This window comes from Macaca mulatta, chromosome 7, assembly GCF_049350105.2.
Source record: "Macaca mulatta isolate MMU2019108-1 chromosome 7, T2T-MMU8v2.0, whole genome shotgun sequence".
NCBI classification, from domain to species: domain Eukaryota; kingdom Metazoa; phylum Chordata; class Mammalia; order Primates; family Cercopithecidae; genus Macaca; species Macaca mulatta.
The window spans coordinates 35178986-35200012 of record NC_133412.1 but is presented as its reverse complement, the minus strand read 5'-3'; positions in this window follow the sequence as shown (position 1 = coordinate 35200012).

Here is a 21027-nt window from a genome sequence, read left to right as displayed (position 1 = left end):
AGAATTGCAGAGCTCTTATATTGTCTTTGGTCATGGTGTTTTAATCTCAACACTAGTGAACATGTTCCTTTCTTCTGAGTCTTCACAGAGGAAACAAAATTCCACGTGCTTTTTGTCAATGTTTTTGGCCTATTACTCATATATTGCAAAAATGAAGAGACACTGGATTCCATGCAGTTCAGCAGGTTGTACCTCCATTAATAACATTACAAATATCTTGTAAATTCAATGAGCAAATGTATAGCCATTTATCAATAAGTTTTCCTTTACATTTAATAAAATATACTTTTACAATAAGACTATATTTTATAGTACTAAATTTAAACCTCTAAAGAACAATCAAAATAACCATATACATATATCTTAATCTTCCTAGAATTTACATTTCTGGTCAACAATGAAAATAAATGGTTTCCTGTATGACTGTTTTAACTACTCATTTTTAAAATGCTATAAATTTGCCTGGTGCTTAGCCTGTCATATAATGTTTATCAGGAGTTCATCGATAGTCTGCCATCAGGGTGTTTGAGGGCTGGAATTCTCTGCAGAGGCCTTGCAGGTAACCAGAGGAGGGAGGTGGAGATCCAGGGAATGTAGGTACCATGTAATAGGGGCAGCCTTACCTTGCAGAAATGAGGGCCTAGGGGCACCAGATCTTTTGAAAAGCCAGAGACATGGGTTATAACCATGCAGAAATTTTAAATGTCAACTAATTTTTAAAATACACTGTACAATCTACTCCCCACCCAGCCACCCCAAAAATCTGTGGTGCAGGATCTCCCAGTGGCTTCCAGGAGACAATCATTATCCTCAAGTGCCCAGCAAAGTGTGAAACCAGGCCAGTGGTCATCAACAGAAATGGAAAGCCGTAAAACTATTTAATAGCTGTGTGGGGAGATGTGATGGTTACTAAGTGTCAAGGTGATTTGATTGAAGGATGCAAAGTATTGTTCCTGGGTGTGTCTGTGAGGGTGTTGCCAAAGGAGATTAACATTTGAGTCTGGATTGGAAGAGGCAGACCCACCCTTAGTCTGGGTGGGCACCGCCTGATCAGCTGCCAGTGCAGCAAATAGAACAGGCAGAAGAATATGGAATTAGGAGACTTGCTAAATCTTCCGGCCTTCATCTTTCTCCCGTGCTGGATGCTTCCTGTTCTCGAACATCAGACTCCAAGTTCTTCAGCTTTTGGACTCCTGGACTTACACGAGTGGTTTTCCAGGGCTCTCCGGTCATCAGCCACAGACTGAAGGCTGCACTGTCGGCTTCCCTGCTTTTGAGGTTTTAGGACTTGGACTGGCTTCCTGGCTCCTCAGCTTGCAGATGGCCTATTGTGGGATTTCACCTTGAGATTGTGTGAGTCAATTCTCCCAATAAACTCCCCTTCATATACACATATATCCTATTAGTTCTGTCCATTTCGAGAACCCTGACTAGTACAGGAGGGTCAGGCTCATAGATGGTGCATGGAGAATTGAGAGAGGATCAGAGGAAGAAACATGTGTGTAGTTACCCTGGACTTGGGGCTTGAAGAGAAGGAGGACCCAAAACGGTGGTGAGAGAGGGCATTTGCTCTGTTTTCTGAGATGAATGATACTCAAACTCGAAGGTGGGTTACTGCAGAAGGGGCATCTCTCCTCTGGCAACAGCTTTATGCACGGCAGTGGTGTGGGGCAAAGGCAGAATTTGGCTTTTCAGTTAAAGGGGAGGAGGAGGGAGATGACTGATGAATGAGCCTCACTCTTGGAAGGAAAGGAGGTAGCCTGCAGCCTGTGAAACTGAGGGACTTCTCGCACCACCCTAGGGGGACTTCTAGAACCAGTTAAATACTTGGGATGGAGGTGGGGGGAGGTGGGGGGAGGTGCGGGGGCGGAGGTAGGGGTGCCAAGAAAGCAGGAAATAAATACCAAGAGAACTTTGTAATCATTTTGGAAGCTCTGTGATTTTTCCTTGCTTATTACTCCTGTTACCGCCCCTGTTCATGTTCTTGAAAACCCCATAAAGAGAAGCAAGCACGTATGCTTATTTTGAAAGCCAACAAAAGGAAGCCGAAAGCTATGAGGACTCTGGGTAACTCTTCCACTGGGCTTGGGAAGTGGCGTCAGTGAAAAGGGAGTGTGGAGATTCGAGAAATTTTGGAATGGGGAGGACTGAGTGAAGAGCCAAGCTGGGAGGGAGGGCAGAGCCCAGCCCTGAGCTGGCAGACGACAGGAATGGAGGCCCCCACAGGAGACCGCCACTCCCCTCTCATGGTTCCAGACAAAATAGAGGATGACCACGTAAGTTTCAATTTCAGACAAACAACAGCAATTTTTGGTATAAGTATGTTCCACGCACTCTTCGGGATATACTAAGAAATAATCTGTTTCTCTGAAATTCAAATATAACCAGGCATCCTATATTTTTATTTGCTAACTCTGGCACCCTTGTTCGCATTTTTTTGCTGGTCCTTCAACCTCATTGCACCACAGTGTGATCAGGGGCTGCATCAGTCCCATATAGGAGAGGAGGGTGGCCCAGAAAGCAGCCAGCTGTATTTGAAATGAACTCCTACCAGAGGTCTGCAGGCCCCAGGACAAAATCCTTATCTAGGCAAAGAAGTGCTATATGGGAGAAGAATGCTTCCAACCTTGGAGCCACTCTTTGACTCACTTCCTAGATTTGCAATCCTCAGCAAGTTGTATGGTACCATTGATACAGTTTTCTTTCTTTCTTTTTTTTTTTTTTTTTTTTGAGATGGAGTCTCGCTCTGTCACCCAGGTTAAGGTGCAGTGGCGCGATCTCGGCTCACTGCAAGCTCTGCCTCCCAGGTTCACGCCATTCTCCTGCCTCAGCCTCCCGAACAGCTGGGACTACAGGCACCCGCCACCACGCCCGACTGATTTTTTGTATTTTTAGTAGACACGGGGTTTCACTGTGTTAGCCAGGATGGTCTCGATCTCCTGACCTCATGATTCGCCCGCCTCGGCCTCCCAAAGTGCTGGTATTACAGGCGTGAGCCACCACGCTCGGCCTCCTATTTTCTCATCTGTAAAATGGAGAAAATGATACCTCCTACTTTGCAAATGTTAAATGGCATTCCAAGCACAGTGCCAAGATAAATTGCTTGATAACATGATAGGGATAGTTTCTACTATTCTGTTCATAGGGTATACTTCTTTTTAGGGCACAGTCCCTTGGGTAATGCTCGACAAATGAAAACCAGCCCCAGTGCTTTCCACTGGATATTCCAAGGAGTGTTTTGAACTAATCTTGTTCCCTTGAAGTTCCTGGAGTTTGTTAGCAGATGTAAGTAGTATGTAGTAAGTTCATACCTCTCAAAAAGCACTATAATTTAGGACCTGCTTGGTCATTTTCCTAAAACACAGCCAAGAAAGCACCTAACTCGTCACCCCACATAGACCAGGGAGAGACTCAAAATAACACTGAGTCTCATAGTTGTAACACCTCGAGCAAAGAAGTGCAGACATTCTTCTGGCTAAATCTGAATCTAAGCTGGGAGGGCATGTAGCCTGCTTCCTCCCTACATTCCTCTAATAAACTCAGATTCCCCAAGATTAAGTGTGTTGCCAAAGAATTTCAAGGCATATAAAGGTGAAGCTTGGCATTTGCAAAGGAGAAATTACTTTAAGCTTGTTTTACTAAAAAAAAAATGGTTTTGCTTAAATCTGTCCATCTTTATCTGGACCACTGTGTTACAAAAACACACAAATTATCAGAGTTTTAGCTACATTTCTTTGGCTCTGATTTTAGTGGGAACAAAGAGAAGTTCATCTGGAGATGGAGGGCAGTCAGCTACAAGCAGGGTGATGATGGGAGTCATCAAAGATGCTCAGACTTGTATTCTTGTGCTCCATCCACAGCATGCTAAAGAAACCCAAGCTGCTGCCAACTTTTCTTCCACTCTCCTATGTTAGGAAGGAATTGCCAGAGTGATCATCAAAAATGCAGAAAGAACAGAAGCCCAATAATACCGGTACTTTATTTCTCTCTAGAAGACCACGTCACAGCGTAGTAGTATTGCAGAAAGAGACGCCATGAGGCCTATTCTTGACTTTGTTCTGTGGGCCCTCAGGAAAACCCCAGTTTCTCAGAGTTCCTCATCCCTCATCTGTAAAATGAGACTCCAGTAATCTCCGTTGTGCCTACCGCAATGGTTGTGGTGAGAATCAAATGAGATAATGTATGCACAATGTTGATATGCCCCAGAACTCCACCCTCAATCCTGCTTTTTAAATCTGTAGTCTCTGTATATCAACTTGTCACCGTTATAAATGATGGGATGCTAAATGACTGATCAACTGTATTTCCCACAGTCTAATGGATGGTCCAGTATCTTATGGCCAGTAAATTAAAAACTGAACCCACCAGACCTGCCTCTCATGCTCATGATGCATCCAGACTGAGCAAGGGTCTTGAACAGTTCCCCCACACCAATAGTCCTGCACTTCACACACCATATTTCTCCAGGCTCTCAAGGAAGAACATGGACAATTGTTACCTTAAAGATATACAGAATCTTGGAAGGTGCAGGGGCAACATCCATCAGCTCCTGTAAGTGTGTAGACAGTGCGTCTCCACACACACCAGCCACAAGGGGCTCAATTTTTTTTTTTTTTTTTTTTTTTTTTTTTTTTTTGAGACAGAGTCTCGCTCTGTCGCCCAAGCTGGAGTGCAGTGGCGCGATCCTGGCTCACTGAAAGCTCCGCCTGCTGGGTTCACGCCATTCTCCTGCCTCAGCCTCCCAAGTAACTGGGACTACGGGCGCCTGCCACCGCGCCCAGCTCATTTTTTGTATTTTAGTAGAGACGGGGTTTCACCGTGGTTTCGATCTCCTGACCTTGTGATCCGCCCGCCTCGGCCTCCCAAAGTGCTGGGATTACAGGCATGAGCCACCGCGCCCGGCCCACAAGGGGCTCATTCTAAGCAAGGCTCCTTACAACAACAACCAAAAAAACCCCAGAATCCTGTGAAAACAGTACCTGGACTTGGAGGATGGACCTGAAATTCTGTCTCTTGTTTCGTCAAAGGAAAAAGGTTCTGGATTTAAGGACAGCCAATAAAAAAAAAACTAGCAGGTTGAATAAAACTGCATGTGTTCTCCTACTCTAATATATTCTGTTCCTTGTGATGAGGAACAAAGTTGACGCTGAACACACAAATCTCGTAGGTGCTTGGATTCTGACTCTCTAAGTGGTGTAAGCAGGACTAGCCAGAAAGTTATGCTATTTGAGGAATGACTGTAAGATGAGGCAAGGATTCTGTTTAATCCCCTGTGGAATTCCCAGTATCAATGGCAATGTCAAGAACATAGTAGGTGGTGAGAAAATATTTTTGAAAGAATAAATGAGGGTAATGTTTTCAAACGGGACCGCTAGGTTCACGAGAACACTGCAAATTTGATGTTTGCAAATGTTATATTCCATCTTGAGATTCATAGCCAGGCTGGTGCTATTCTCATGGGCTGCATAACTATTTTGCCCACTTGGCAAATTACTTCTCAAACTCCTACATAAACTCGTAATTTTACTGTTGGATAGTTTTCAAGGTTAAAATTTCCGCACTGTAAGCCTTGCAGCTTTCATGTCTTAATGTTTTTCTGTGTTTTATGAGGAGCCATTTCAAAGATAATGGTAACCAGTTATACTTTGCCTCCTCAGAAGATAATTAAGAGCCAACAGACAAATTGAATCTTGGCATTTGAATTAACAGCGGGAGATAAATACATTCCGAAATGTTCAAATGTTAAATTGTAAAGTGAGTTGCTTTATCTGGAGCCCTCTACAAAACATAGACTCTGTTACCATTGTTACAGGGCAACCGGGTATAAACTGTTTCCTGAAGAAAGGATACAGAGATACAGCAAGGAAGGCAAATACGTAGCAAGCATAATGCCACTGCTTCTTCCACACCCATAGCAGTCATCACTAATTGATTGCAGAACTCTTCTCACTATACTCAGGCAATTCTTATTAACACAGTGTTTCCAGTAGCCATTAACAATCAATCACAGAGTGGCATGTGAGATTTAGCCATTTAACAGATATTTATTGAGTGCTGGCTATATGCCTGGTAGTGGGGATTTACACAGGCAAAAATGTCTATCCTCCTAGAACTTGTATTACTGTAGGGGGCAGGGTCAGTAGTTGAGATAAATAAGTTAAATATTTAGTAGCATATTAGATGGTAACAAGTGCAGTGGAGAAAAGTAAATCAGGAAAGGGGGATAGAGATTGTTGGGAAGAGAGAGGTTATACTGTTAAATAAGTAGCTAAGTGTATTATCTTTTTCTGAGTAATGAATTATCCCACAGTTTAGTGGTTTAAAACAACATTGTAATTTCACAATTTCTGTGGATCATGAATTAAGGAGCAGCTTAGCTGGATGGTTCTTGGTTGAGTCCTTCCTGAGGCTGCAGTCAAGATGTCAGCTGGGGCTAGTCATCTGAAGGCCTGACTGTGGATGGAGACTCAACTTCTAAGACATCTTACTCTCATGGTTATTGGGAGGAGACTTCAGTTTCTTATCACATGGGCCTCTCCATGGAACTGCTTGTATCTCCTTACAACATGACAGCTGGCTTCCCCCACAGTAAGTGATCAAGAGAGTAAAGAGGAAGCAACAGCATATTTTGTGACCTAGCATTGGAAGTCACATTCTGTTATATCTGCCACTTCTCACTGGCTACACAAATCAATCCTGTTCAGTGTGGGAGGGTACTATACCCTAGCATGATGCCAGGAGGCAGCTATCATTGGAGCCATCTTGGAGACTGACAATCACACCAGGGAAGGAGATGAGAGATAGTGTTTGAAGATAACTGGGGCAGAAAACTCTAAGAGGTGAGAATTACAAACGTAAATACCCTGAAGTCAGTGTTTGCATGGTGTATTTAAGAACTAGTAAGCAGGCCAGGATGCCTGGAATGGAGGTGGAGATTGGTAGGAGATGAAATCAGAGTCACAACCAAGCCAGATCATGGAGGCCTTGTAACTACTGTAAGGACTTTGGGTTTTAACTCAATGTTTCAGTTACCTTTACTGCATAAAAAAAATCACCCTAAAATTTATTGTTTATGATAACCATTTTACTGTGCTTATGGATTCTGTGGGTCAGGAATTCAAACAAGGCATAGTAAGGATGGCTTGTCTCTGTTCCATGATGTTTCCACAATGTTTGGGTCCTCAACTGAGAAGATTCAAAGGCTGAGGGCTGATGGTTAGGGATTAAAATTTTTGGAGGCACCTTCTCTCACATGGCTGTAGTTTACTCTGGCTGTTGTATGGGACCTTAGCTATAGTTCTCAGCTAGAGCATCTACATATGGCCTCTTTCTATGACCTGAGCTTCCTCATAGCATGGTACTTCGACTTCTTGGATGAAGGTTTAGGGAGCCAAAGGCAAATGTCTTCAGAGAACCAGGTAGAAGCTATATTGCCTTGTCTTGCATGATCTAGCCTTGAAAGTTACTTTTATCACTTCTGCCATAGTTGTAAGGCTGTCCAGGTTAAAGAGCAAGAATACAAACCCCATTTATCTAAAGTCATATTATAAGAAGAGCACATGGGTTAGGAAATATTGCAATTGTCTTTGGAAAATTCAATCTCCCACTCCCTGTGCAATGGAAAATGATTGCATTATTTTGAGCAGAGCAGTAACATGATCTGACTCACATTTAAACAGGACCTTTCTGATTGCTACGTTGAGAATAGACTGAAAGGGAACAAGGTTAGAAGCAGGAAGACAAATTAAGAAGCTATTATAATAATCCAGACAAGAGGTGATGAGAGCTTGAATGAAGGAGCAGCAGCAGTGAGTGTGGTGAAGGTGAAATGGGCAAGCCTGGAGTCAAATTAAGTTTTTTTTTTTTTTTAATTTGGCAGGGTGTTGAGTTGCAAACAGGAACTCAGTTTCAGACATGTGAAACTTGGATGCCAGTTGATATTATTAGTATTTAGAGCTAAAGAAAGAAAAACAGGTTGGAGATATAAATGCTAAAACATCTAGATATTGAGAACTATGAAATGGAATGAAATCCATGAGAGTGTGGCTACACAAGAGAGGAATTCCAGAAATTGAGCTTTAAAACACCCAATATTGGGATGTCAGGGAGATGAGAAGGTGCTGGCTCAGAGACTGAAGCAGAATGGCCAGGAGGTGAGGGAATGCGGTGCACTGGCAGCCAATGAAGAGAGTTTTACAGTGAGATAGGAGTGATCAACTTGTTAGCTAATGACTCACCAAGGAAGATAAGAAATGAGAATTCCCCATTGGCTCTATCAACATGGAGGCCATTGATTATTTTGGTAATACAATTTTAATAGAGTGGTGCTGTGAATGCTTGACTGGAGGGAATTCAAGAGAGACAGGAAGAGGGAAATTGGAGATAGCAAGTACACTCACGTTATTTCAGAAACATGAGGAATTGGCTGTAAAGGGAAGGGGAGAAGTAGGCAGAGAGGGAAATGGTGTGAGGAGAAATGCCGATTTGCCATCCAGGTTGTCATACACGAGAGTGGTAGTACAGAAATAGGTCGGGGCACAGGCTCTCGCATTCGCTCATTTTAAACCCTGGCCTCACCTCTTACTACTTGTGTGAATTTCGGCAAGTCCTGTACCCTCTCTGTGCCTTGGTACTTGGCTTCTTTATCTGCCACATGGAGATAACAATGGTACCTCTTCATAAGGTAAAGCATGGATAAGGTGCCATATGTAGTATGTGAAACAGTTTTTGGCATATGATGGACATTCAACTAAGTGGTAGTTAAGTTTGTTCATGAGGAAAATGTTGATGACGTGATGCACCCAACTGCATTTCCATACCTCTTAGAAGCACCCAGCACACCAAAGAAGGCAAGTTCCCCTACTGATAAATAAGCTGCTGTCACAGTCATCATTCCCCACACTGCACGGGTTTGACCTAGAAATAAGCTAGAAACTGAGCCCACTGATGACCCAACAAGGAAGATGAGGCTAGGTGGCAGGTTTCAGCAACTCTGCAGGTCCTGCTCAATGCTGACATATGCAACTTTTTTGGATCAGGCACTGCTTGAGGGACAATAGTTTTATGGCAGAACATTTTACTTCTATCTCCTCATTTCCCGAGGATCCTCACTGGAACAAGGGATTTGACTTTCTTTTCTTTTGTTCTAGCTGGCGTAGTAGGCGCTCATTTTAAGAATCAAAAACATTCCAGCTTACAAAAAATACCCATCTTACAATTTTATCTAATGGCCTTTAGCAAGTATAGATTCCTCGAGTGAAAGGGCATTGAGGCAGAGAAGAATCAACGATTTTCATCAAAAGTTTGTAAAACTGCCTGAAGGATTCTTAAAATTTTTATTGGATTCCTATTGAATTCATATTAGAAAACTGTAAATTTTGCAATAGTTATTTTTAAACAAATTATTTCCCACATTCATTTTGTCACCTGGTTTTCTAACTTCACTAAAGACAACCTTTTTTTTTTTTTGAGATGGAGTCTTGCTCTGTTGCCAGGCTGGAGTGCAATGGCACAATCTCGGCTCACTGCAACCTCCGCCTCCCAGATTCAAGCAATTCTCCTGCCTCGCCCTCCCGAGTAGCTGGGACTACAGGCTTGCGCCACCACACCTGGCTCATTTTTGTATTTTTAGTAGAGATGGGGTTTCACCATGTTGACCTAGATGGTATCCATCTTTTGATCACCTCGGTCCCCCAAAGTGCTGGGATTACAGGCCTGAGCCACTGCGCCTGGCCAAGAAAAACTTTTTTAAAAGATGAAATGTACATTCACTTATTTACTAATTTTTCTTTCTTTCTTTTTTTTTTTTTTTTTTTTTTGAGACAGAGTCTTGCTTTGTCACCCAGGCTGGAGTGCAGTGGCACGATCTCAGCTCACTGCAACCTCCAACTCCTGGGTTCAAGCGATTCTCCTGCCTCAGCCTCCTGAGTAGCTGGGACTATGGGTTCCCACCACCACACCCAGCTAATTTTCATATTTTTAGTAGAGACAGGGTTTCACCACATTGGCCAGGCTGGTCTCGAACTCCTGACCTTGTGATCTGCCCACCTCAGCCTCCCAAAGTGCTGGGATTACAGACATGAGCCACCATGCCCGGCTAATTTATTAAGTTTTAAAAATCTCCACAGATATGGAGTAGCCATACAGTTTGCTACTCAAACTCAGACTCTTTAAATTAAAAGGGGACATTTGTAATAATATGTAGGGATAATAGACATAAACTGGGTTTGTCAGGAGTAAACCAGAGCCTATCTGTGGGAAGTCAGGATTCTTAGAACTTCCTAATTATATACAACTTTCAGGAGAAAAGGGGACTTCCCATAGAGAGAAATTAAATATTGAGTTAAAGTAAACTAAACTAAGGCTTAGTTGATTTAGGACCTCAAGATCATTAAAAACTCCTTTCAGAAATCATTGAACATACCTTTTGCTAATATCCACCACTCTGATATTGTTCCAAGAATCCTTAACAAGTAGTCAGGCATTAGGTGTTTTAAATCAGGAGGAGCAGCCCACCATTCAGTAGTGGGATCTCCCCACGGAACTGGTCCTCAGGGCCCCTGTCCCTCTAAACATGAACAACATCCTCATTCTGGGCATGAATTCAGAGTCATTGCTAACCCACATAGGTACTCACCTAACAAGAATGGATTACCAGGACTCTGTCCTCTTCTGGGAGTTAAGTGCTCCTTATCAATAAAAAGGAAGCAGGGAAAAGTGTGTGCCTCTATTTCAAGACCACTTTGACTTCAATGTGTTTACTGCTGAGATTAATTACATTCTCTCTTTCAACCTCCTGGACCAAATGGGCAAAGCCTGGATCACAATATGAACCTCTGGAGGTATGAACAACCTCATCCTGATCAAAGATGGCCTTCTCCTTGTTGCCATTATGATGCTACTCAAATAGGGACATGGCTCCAATGTGTACAGAGGCTGATGTGGGGAAGTCTGCTCCACCATAATGTCATTGGGATTTACTCACTGCTCCTGGCCACATCTAAGCCTGGTCTAGGCTGGCTTTGGCTTATTGGGTTTAGCATTTCCTTTCAGGCCAATGCGGAGGAACTTAGCCTGAGAGCTCAGAGACAGAGATGTCAGTGTGAAATAGGAAATAGGACAGACTATTAGTCACCTGCACATTAGTCACCTGAAGAAATTCTAGAAGTCCCAAATGCCTCAGACCAACCAAATCAAAATGCCTGTGGACCGAATTCATCTTTTGAAAGCTTCCCAGGTGATCCCAATGTACAGTCAATGTTGAAAACCTCTGCAATAGAACCCTCATTCTCAGAAGATGAGGTGACTGCTCTGTCACAAGAGGATGACATTTAGGAACTCGACAGTGGTCAAGGACAACTCCCTTGCATCACTGTGGGAACCAGGAGGTCTAGGCCAGTGTCACTGTAAGTGCAGTCTGCAGACCACTGCCAGTCCACGAGTTATTTCTTTAATGACACTCAAGGAGCTTGTGTCATCATGTAAAACAATCATTCATTAAGGGTTTGTTGTTCTTGTTGTTGTTGCAGCAAGACTTCCTTATAAAGTCAACAGTACATTGATATACATTCTAATGCAAGCTCCTTATCTCATCATGGATTGACAACAAATAGTTGTGGCTGGACAGTTTGAGCAGCATTGGTCTAGACCAGCTGCCCAGGCATGGGGATAGTACCTCAAGGGTCCGCACAGCAATCAAGTCCAGCCACTGACTCCCGGAGCAGCTGAGGCCAACCTGTAACTCAGCCCTCACAGAGCACAGCATGCCCATTCTAGAATGCTGATACACTGCTCACAGGACAATGGGCTCAACACCAAGAAGAGCTCAGTGGGACCTTTCAGGGAACCCAAACACAAAGTGACAGCCTTGACGGAAGCCCATTGGCCCCAAACTTGGTGCCCCTTAATTAACCATCCAGTGTGGCCAATAGAAAGTTGGCAAAACTTCCTGACCAAAGGCCAGAGTAACCCATGACTGGGTTCAGGCCCTCAGAGCACAGAGAACACACCATAGTCATGACTCTCTAAGCTATGAGAAAGAAAATCAACCAAGTCTCACCTATCTCACCTAAAACAGAGAATTTATTAGTTCATCTCAGGCTTTTATTATTTAGTGGTAACTACAGCCACAGACAGAGGTGGGCTGACACTTCCTCAGCTTAGCAACTGCAGCAGAATGACAGTCATGTCTCTTTCCCCATAGTCACAGCAAAGTGCAAGGACTGCCCCCTTCCTGAGCCAGACTGGTTTATGCCCCCATCTTTAAAACAATCACTGTGATTTTGATTGGATATATCTAGGTCATGTGACCACTAGACAGGAAGTGTGCTAAATCCCACATGAATCACATGAATTGTGAGCAGATGAAGGGTGGATTCACAAAGGGAAAACTGATGAGCTCTCAGCAATAGAAGGCAGAAGGGATTCTGGACAGGTAAAGACAATAGCTGCCCCCTACAATAGCCTCTGAGAATGGCCAACTCAGTATGCTATAATACAAAGAAACCTGAACCCACACCTGCCAGCACCACCATGTCTCCACCCCAGCCAGTGCATCTGTCTGTAGAGACACGTGGAGGCACCAAGATCAGTAACCAACCCAAGAAATCACAGCACCTACTTCTGTTATTTGCTTTGGAGACATCATCCAAAATAGACTTTTTGAGGGATTTATTCCTCTTATTGCTTCTCCCAAACCCAGCAAAAAACCTAATTTATTTTCATCTGTCCACTTACTCATTTATTCATGTTTCATTCAACAAACATTTGTTGAGTGTTGATGATGCTGATAGTTGGAGATACCCAGACAGGTAAGGCATATTGTCCTCTTTCAAAACTTGGCTGCATTAGTTATGTCCCTATGGATGCAATTTTCTTTTCTTTTTGAGTTTCTCTCTTTTTAGGCCTGGAACAGAAACTGGGAGGAAAAAAAAGTGAAAGTTTCATAGGGGGTCTCTATCCTGAAAATGAGAAAGATCTTGTTACTAGATACTCTTCAGCCTAAAATGAAATAATCCACCTCTATGCTATTGAGGAAAATCCCTTCCCATAAGCTTTCCAGGGAAATGTAAGCTGGATCTGGATATGAGGATTCCTCCTCAGTACTGCTTAGCCAAATGTGATTTCTACAACTGCTTCCTTAAAAAAATGTTGTAGAAATTGCACTGAAAAAGGTTCACATTCTTGGACAAAATTCAGCCTTTTAAATTATAGACTCATGAAGGATTTAGGGACAAAGATTCCATCTAAGACCTTTGAATTTCTGTATTTGACTTGAGATGCCACAAAAAAATAGCAGTGGAGTTACTTAGTGAGCAGGGAGATTGTAAAGTAAGGGTGGTCCCACCTCCTACCCATCTGCAGTGGATGGTGGCATGAGAAGTTGGGGTGAGGCATTGCTGGGACCAGAACTCACTCCTTTCTATTTATGAATTTGGCTGTAGATAGGGAACTGCATTAGAAAAGGGATCCCTAGGAATCCTGGGAGAGTTAGGCCTCCATTCCCACAGTGACTCAGCTGGAAATGACTTTAGTCAAAGCCAGTGCCCTGAGCTATATGGGCAAGCTGTTTACCCCTGTAGATAGAGTGATCGTTTGTCCCCATTGGCTCAGGACTGCTTCAGTTCATGCCTGCCATTCCAGCATAATTGTTAAAGGCAACTTTCACTGTCAGAAGAATTCCAATTTGGACAATATATCACATGACCACATAGAAGACTTTGCGCGAAGTCCTAAAACCCCCTTTTATCACAAGCCTCCAGCATGAACTTCCCCAGGGCAAGCAATGTGGCAAGGATATGTCTGCATCTAGCCCAGCATTCTAGCACCAACCCCGCCACATGTAAATCAGACACTCAGAAGCTGCAGGTTGGATAAATGAATTAATGCATGAGTTTAGTTTGGAATATGGTAATTCATTAAAAAAAAAATGCATTCACTTCACAGCATGCCTTTCACTGAACTTGCATATTTAGGGGTTCTTCTTGTCATTTCTGCCTACCCGCCAAACTTCTCATAAAGAGAGACTGTGATGCCAGAAGGCCAGGACATCGCCTGGGGTGAGATGCGCCGGACTCACAGGAAGCGGCAGTGATCTGACCAGAATGTGTGCAAGGCAGAGGTGAAAATGCTGCTATGCTGGCTTGGCACTTCAGAGACGGAGCCCCTTGTTTTGGGTGGATACCAGTTACAGGCAGCTGAGGAAAATGCATTCTCTGGATTCTAGAGCAAGTAGTTTTGTAAAGGGTGTGTATGTGTGGGGAGTGGGAGGCGGGAGGCGGGAGGCGGGAGCTTGTGCAGATGTAAGGGAAAACCAGAGAGAAAATTACTGTAAAAAATATCTTTGTTAAGTAGCAAAACCAGCAGCTGGACCAGATTAGCTGTTCCCTTCTCTTTCCTATTTTTGGACTTGGAAAGAAAATGTGCAAAATAATTCCTGTTTTGGAGAAAAGTAGAGAAGAAAGTTGGGGGGTAGGTTGTGGGGAGATGAGGTTGTGGACCAGGACAGAGAAGCTGATGAGGGGCTTCATGGTTGGGGGCTCCACTCTTCCCCTGGAGACTGGGGACATCAACACTGCTCTCTCTTCCTCCCCAGGGAATGTGGGGGACTGGGTCTCTGCTCAGTGGCTAAGAAAAGCTTTAGAGACAAGTGCCAAACCTGTGATTCTCACAGGGCAACAGCTGAGGCCAGGCACAGACCAGACAACAGAAAGAACTTAACCTCCAGGCCATAGCTGAGGTGCTGACGGGCAAGAGCAACCCCCCAGCCGACCTGCCATTCCAGTCTCCTTTCCCTGCCAGCAAGTGGGCACTGTTCTGCTCTAATCCTCACTGTTGTCAAAATCTTCCAGGAAAAGCTCCAAGGGAATTCACTCCTGCTTGGTGTAAATGACTGCAAAGAAGGCACATGGGCTTACCTGACATGGGGGTATCTCTAATGACCACATTGCATACATCATGTGGCAAATGTGAAAAGCATTTTGGAGGTTATTAAGCCTCAAAACTCCTACACTTCTGGTGGGAATATAAATTGGTATAGACACTGGAAAGCTGTCGGCAGTATTTACTAAAACTCAATGTACGCACACCCTATGATGCAGCAATTCCACTCCTAGGTATATGACTAAAAGAAATAAGTGTGTACATACTCACCAATTACCCAAAGCACAGTGTTTATAATGGCTCCAAATCAAAAACCACCCAAACGCCCATCAGTAGTAGACTGGATACATAATCACTGCTATATTCACATAACAAGAACGTATCACCTATAGATACCAGCAGCAATGTGGCTGAATCTCACATATGCAAGTGAGCCAAGGAAGCCAGACCAAAACAAGGACCAAGGGTCTCACTCCATTTCTATAAAGCACAGAACAAGTGAAGCCAGGGAATCCCTGAAGCTGGAATAAGGGTCCCCCTTGCAAGGGGGTCTTGACTGGAAGAAAGCACAGGGACTTGCTAGGGAGCTGCTTGTAATCTCCGTGCTAGTTACAAAGGTGCATAAAATTTGTAAAACTTCAAAGGGCTGTTCTCTTATATGTGCACTTTTTGAATATCTGTTATATTTCAACTGAAAAAGTCTGAATGTCACCAAACATTTCTACACTTGTACCATATGAATAGCTGGGCTTCAACTGGGCCCCAGGTAGAAAGTTGCTCTCTACACTGAGCTGAAACTCAGTCCCTGGTTCTACCCTCTGCAGGCCACAGACATGTGGATCCCTTTTGTACCACATGCCCTCATGCTCGCTTCTGGGCTGAGCCTACTCCATTCTCAATTCCCCTCGATGGCACACAGTCTTTGTGCTAGAACTGCCAGATGTAGATATGACTCCCCTCTGTAGGAGAGGCCTCAAATGGACTCTTGTCAGCTGATTGAAGCTTTTTTTTACTTGTTTTTATTCTCCTTCATTTCTCATTTGAGACGCTGCTTCAACTTCCAGCCCTCTGCCGAAGCTGGGGATACTTTGACCAGCCAAGAAGAAGTGGACTTCAGTGCTGTCTCAATTCCTTTGAGCAAAGAGAAGCCCTGGAGGGGCTGGCCCACAACCCACAGCCAATCTCCAAGGCAGGACCTGGAAACTAATTCATGGGGGAGGAGGTCTGACCACTTTCACTACTTCCCCTGGAACACGCAATGTCTTACCTCATTGAAACCATTAATGGGCCGGTACCTCTTCAGTTTCCCATAGATTCAAGGGAGCAAAAGTCCTGGACCAGAAGCATCTTTTCACAGGAATGTTATGAACATGGCACAGGAAAGGGCGCACAGAGCTTAGTGTGACTGCCCTGAGGACTGGGAACGGCAGCACACTCGGTTAAACTTATTTGCTTCCCAGAAAAGGGAAAAGTAACTAATTCCCTGGGAAGTGTCAGAGAGGTCTTTGTAATGGTTTCCATGCTCACCATCTCAGGTGCCCTCTTCTGATAATCTGAATGATTGGATTTCTGAAGTAATAAGAAAAACTGAGTTCTCATGGCCCACTCTGTGTTAGGCTCAGTCACAAAGTCACTTAAAACTTATTTATGCTAACATGGACCTTTTCTTAAAAAAAGAAAATAAGACAAACCAGGCTATTTATATAGAAGTCTAGTTAGCAAGAAGAATGAAAATACAGCTCTGGCATGTCAATAAAAAGACATTTTCCTAGCCAGCTAGGGCAAAGCCTCTCAGTAGAAATTCCACTTTGCCGACTCTTGATTAAAGACTTTGTTTTATAACCATCACTGACTGTTTAGACAGAACAAGCTATGTAAGTTGCAGTGCCCAATGCACACTGAAAATGCGTGACATTTTTTCAATTATTATTATGATCATAGGACAGTGACAGCAAGACATTAAACCAAGCTGGGGCACTGTGTGTCTGTACAGGTTGTATGCAGTCCGTGAAGCTGGCTCAGGATTCAGGAATCCTGTGAGACAGTTCCTTTAAGATTGGGAAGAAGTCAAGAGTGTTGATAATAATTGAGAGCCTGGCCAATGTATAATAAAAGGGAAAAAAAGTAAGAAGATTGAAAGTGAAGAGATGTCATTATTTGCAGCTATTATGACATAGCTGGAAAAACTCAACAGAACCAAAGAAGAACAATACTAATAGAGCTAACATGAAAGTTCAGCAAGTTTGCTGATAACAGTATTGAACCAAGAAGAACATCAAGAAGTTGAAAGGGTGGAGATGGAGCATGGATGGGTAAGGAGGACCTGTTTGGAGCAGCTGCCATCTTGTTAGTTGGAGTGGTAGTGGTAGAGTTCTACCTCTTTGCATCCCACCAAGAGAGGGCTTCAGTGTAAACCTTGGATGCTTTTTATCCCCTGGAGTGTAGGATACCCATACACTGGGTCTGCACTGGTGTGATAGATCCCTAGACAAAGGGCTGAGTGCCTGAGGATGCAAGGCCAAGAGGGAACGGGAGGCTCACTGCCCTCCCTTCTGAAGGGTGGGTCTAAGCCACTGAATGATGGGAGATAGAGGTGGAAATCTGGATAGGAGTGCTTTGCTTGGTGTAATTTAAAAGGGATTCAGCTCAAGATTCACTGGAACAAAGGGGTACTTTACAAAGAGTTCTGTGCAGAGTGGATCCTGATTTGGAGCCAGAGGAGATACGATGCTCATTTAAGTCTGGAGTTTTAAATGTTCTGTTAACAAGTAAGGCTGTAGAGTCAGAAAGCCAGGACTTCATCCGTCGCTCTGCCACTTGTCTGCTCTGTAAATTTGTACAAATCCCTTAACTGCTCTAAGAGTTTCTCTATGGATTTAATATTATTCTCCCAATAATATCTACCTACCAGGATTATGGCGACAAATAATGATGTAATGATAACCTACAATAATCACTGCATGTGTTTTGTAATCACAAAGCCTCTTTATTTTGGGGTCCCACTACTTCTTTAAATTTGTTCTGTGGGGCTAGTTATTTTCTGCTCCTAGATCATATTTAGAACAAGTCTCAGGGGCTTCATGGTCCCTTTCAGGTAATAAAAGCAGTCTCAGCTCAATAATTCATATTCTCAGTCCAGTAAAAAAACTGAATTTCATACTGTGTCCACAGTTTCAGCTTCTGCATGTTCATTCACAGCTCGGGCCTGGAATTGGGTGACTGCTGCTGCTGCTGCAGTGGCCCAGGTGGTGCCTTTGAGTTCTTGAGCTCTGATTCTGCCTCCCCAATCTTGTTAATTGTGGTTTCCGACCCCCCTAGGATCACAGGGTGGGAGGCAGCAGGGAAAGGTGGCATGAAACTTCTTGCTCGGCTGACACCATGGTGGACTAGAAGTGGGGCTCTTTGGTCTCAGCAGTTCTCAAGGGGACAATTTGGGGTTTCTTCAGAGACGTCTTCTCTCTCCTGCCTCACCACTGTGAAAAGCATCTCAAGTCTTTCCATTAAGGATAACAAATGCCACAAGGTTTTTACGTATGTGTAAACAACCTTTATTAAATGAAGGCAGCTCGCCTTCTACTCTGGGTTCTAAGCAGTTATCCATAAAAATTCATAAGTAAATAAAGGCTTTTCTAGTAGCTTGAGATATCATGTATTTTCTGTTGCTGAGTCTATTAATGAGGCAATTTACGTTTATAGAATTCTAACGTGAAACCAGCCTCAGAGTTTTTTGGATAAGCTACATAATCATAGTGCATTTTTCAAAATTCAACATCTGATTCAGTAAGCTAAAATTTTTGTTTTGATTTTCACATTTATGTTCATAAGTGAAATATGCCTATAATTTCCTTTATCTGGTTTTGTAATCTAATATTATATTAACTTCATAAAATAAATAGCGCGAATTTTTCTTTGTTTTCTGGCACAACTTATTCAGACCTTTAGAATTATTTTGATATATAATTATCACAATTTAGTTAATATAATTTATCTTATCACAATTGTATAATTATCACAATTTAGTTAATTTAATTTATCTGAACTTAAACAATTTATTTAATGTATTTTCTTTTTTGTGTGTCCTCTTCAATTTCTTTTACTAGTGTTTTACCATTTTCCTGATACAGACATTTCACTTCTTCGGTCAAATTGATTCCTAGTTCTTTTCCATTTTTCATAGCTACTGTAAATAAAATGCCTTTCTGATTGCTTTCTCAGACTGTTTGATGTTGGTGTATATAAATGCTACTAATTTTTAATAGTGATTTTGCATTCTACAACTTTTCAAATTCATTTATCAGTTCTAGCAGTTTTTTAGTATAGTCTTTAGATTTTCAATATGTAAGATTATATAGTTTATAAACAAGGATAATTTGACTTCTTCCTTTCCAATTTGGATGCCCTTTATTTCTTTCTCTTGTCTAATTGCTCTGGCCAGGACTTCCAGTACTATGTTAAGTAAGAGTGGTGAAATGGTCATCCTTCCCAGGTCGTAGAGGAAAGGCCTTCAACTTTTCCCCATTCAGTATGATATTAGCTGTGGGTTTGTTATATATGGCCTTTATTACTTTCAGCTACGTTTTTTCTATTCCCAGTTTGATGAAGGGACACTGAATGTTACTGACTGCTTTTATAGTACTTACTGAAATGATTCATGGTTTTTGTTCTTGGTTCTGTTAATGTGATGAATCATGTTTACTGATTTGCTATGTAGAACCATCCTTCCGTCCCTGGGATAAATTCCACTTGACCATGGTGAGTGAACTTTTTACTGTGTTGTTGAATTTAATTTGCTAGTATTTTGTTGAGGATTTTTGCATCTATGTTGATCAGTGATACTGGCCTGTAGTTTTCTTTTCTTGTTGTGTCCTTGTGTGGTTTGGGTATTTTTCAGGGTAATCCTGGCCACTAATAATGAGTTTGGAAATATTTCTTCCTCTCCAATTTGTTTTGAAGAGTTTGAGTAGAACTGGCATTAGTTCTTTTTAAAATATTTAGTAGAAGTCAGCAGTGAAGCCACAAGGTCCCAGGCTTTTCATGGGAGAATTTTTATTATGGCTTCAATGTTGTTATTGGTTATTAGTTTGTTGAGTTTTCTTATGTCTTCACGATTTAATCTTGATAAGTTATATGTTTCTAGTAATTTATCCATTTCTTCTGAGTTTTCTAATTTGTTGGCATCTAGTTGTTCATAATAGTGTCTAATGATTCTTTGTATTGCTGTAGTTCTTGTTTCTGATTTCGGTCTTTGCTCTTTTTTCCTTAGTCTAGCCCAAGTTTGTCAATGTTGTTTATCATCTTTTTAAAAAACCAACTTCTTGTTTTACGAATCTTCTGTATTATTTTTTGTCTCAATTTTATTTATTTTTGCTCTGTTATCTCTTTCCTTCTAATTTCGAGTTGCTTTATTCTTGCTTTTCTTGTTTCTTGAGGTGCATCATTAAGTTCTTTGTTTGAAGTCTTTCCACTTTTTTTTTTGATATAGGCATTTATTTATATAAGCCTCCCACTGAGTACTGCTTTTGCTGTATCTCATAGATTTTGGTATATTGTATGTCCATTTCTATTTGTTTTGAGAAATGTTTAAATTTCCTTCATTATTTTTCATTGACCTATTGGTTGTACAGGAGCGTGTTGTTTAATTTGCATGTGTTCATGTGGTTTCTGACATTCCTCTTGTTGTTGATTTTAGTTTTGTTTCATTGTGGTCAGAAAAGATACTTGATACGATTTCTGCTTTTTTGAATGTGTTGAGATTTGTTTTGTGACTTAAAATGTTGCCTATTCTGAAGAATATTCCATGTGTTTATGAAAAGAATGTATATTCTGCAGCATTTGGGGGAAATGTTCTATAAATGTCAGTTTGGCCTACTAGTTCTAGTATATACTTTAACTTCAATGCTTCTCTGTTGATTTTCTGTCTGAATAATCTCTTCATTACTCAGAGGGGGTCTTAAAGTCCCCTTATTGCATTGCAGCCTCCCTCTCTCTTTAGATCTATTAATATTTTCTTCATATACTTGGGAGCTGTGGTGTTGGATGAATGGAGATATTTATAATTGTTATATCCTCTTGTTGAATTGACCTCTTTATCATTATATAGTGACTGTGTCTCTTTTTACAGGCTTTGACTTGTAGTCTATTTTATCT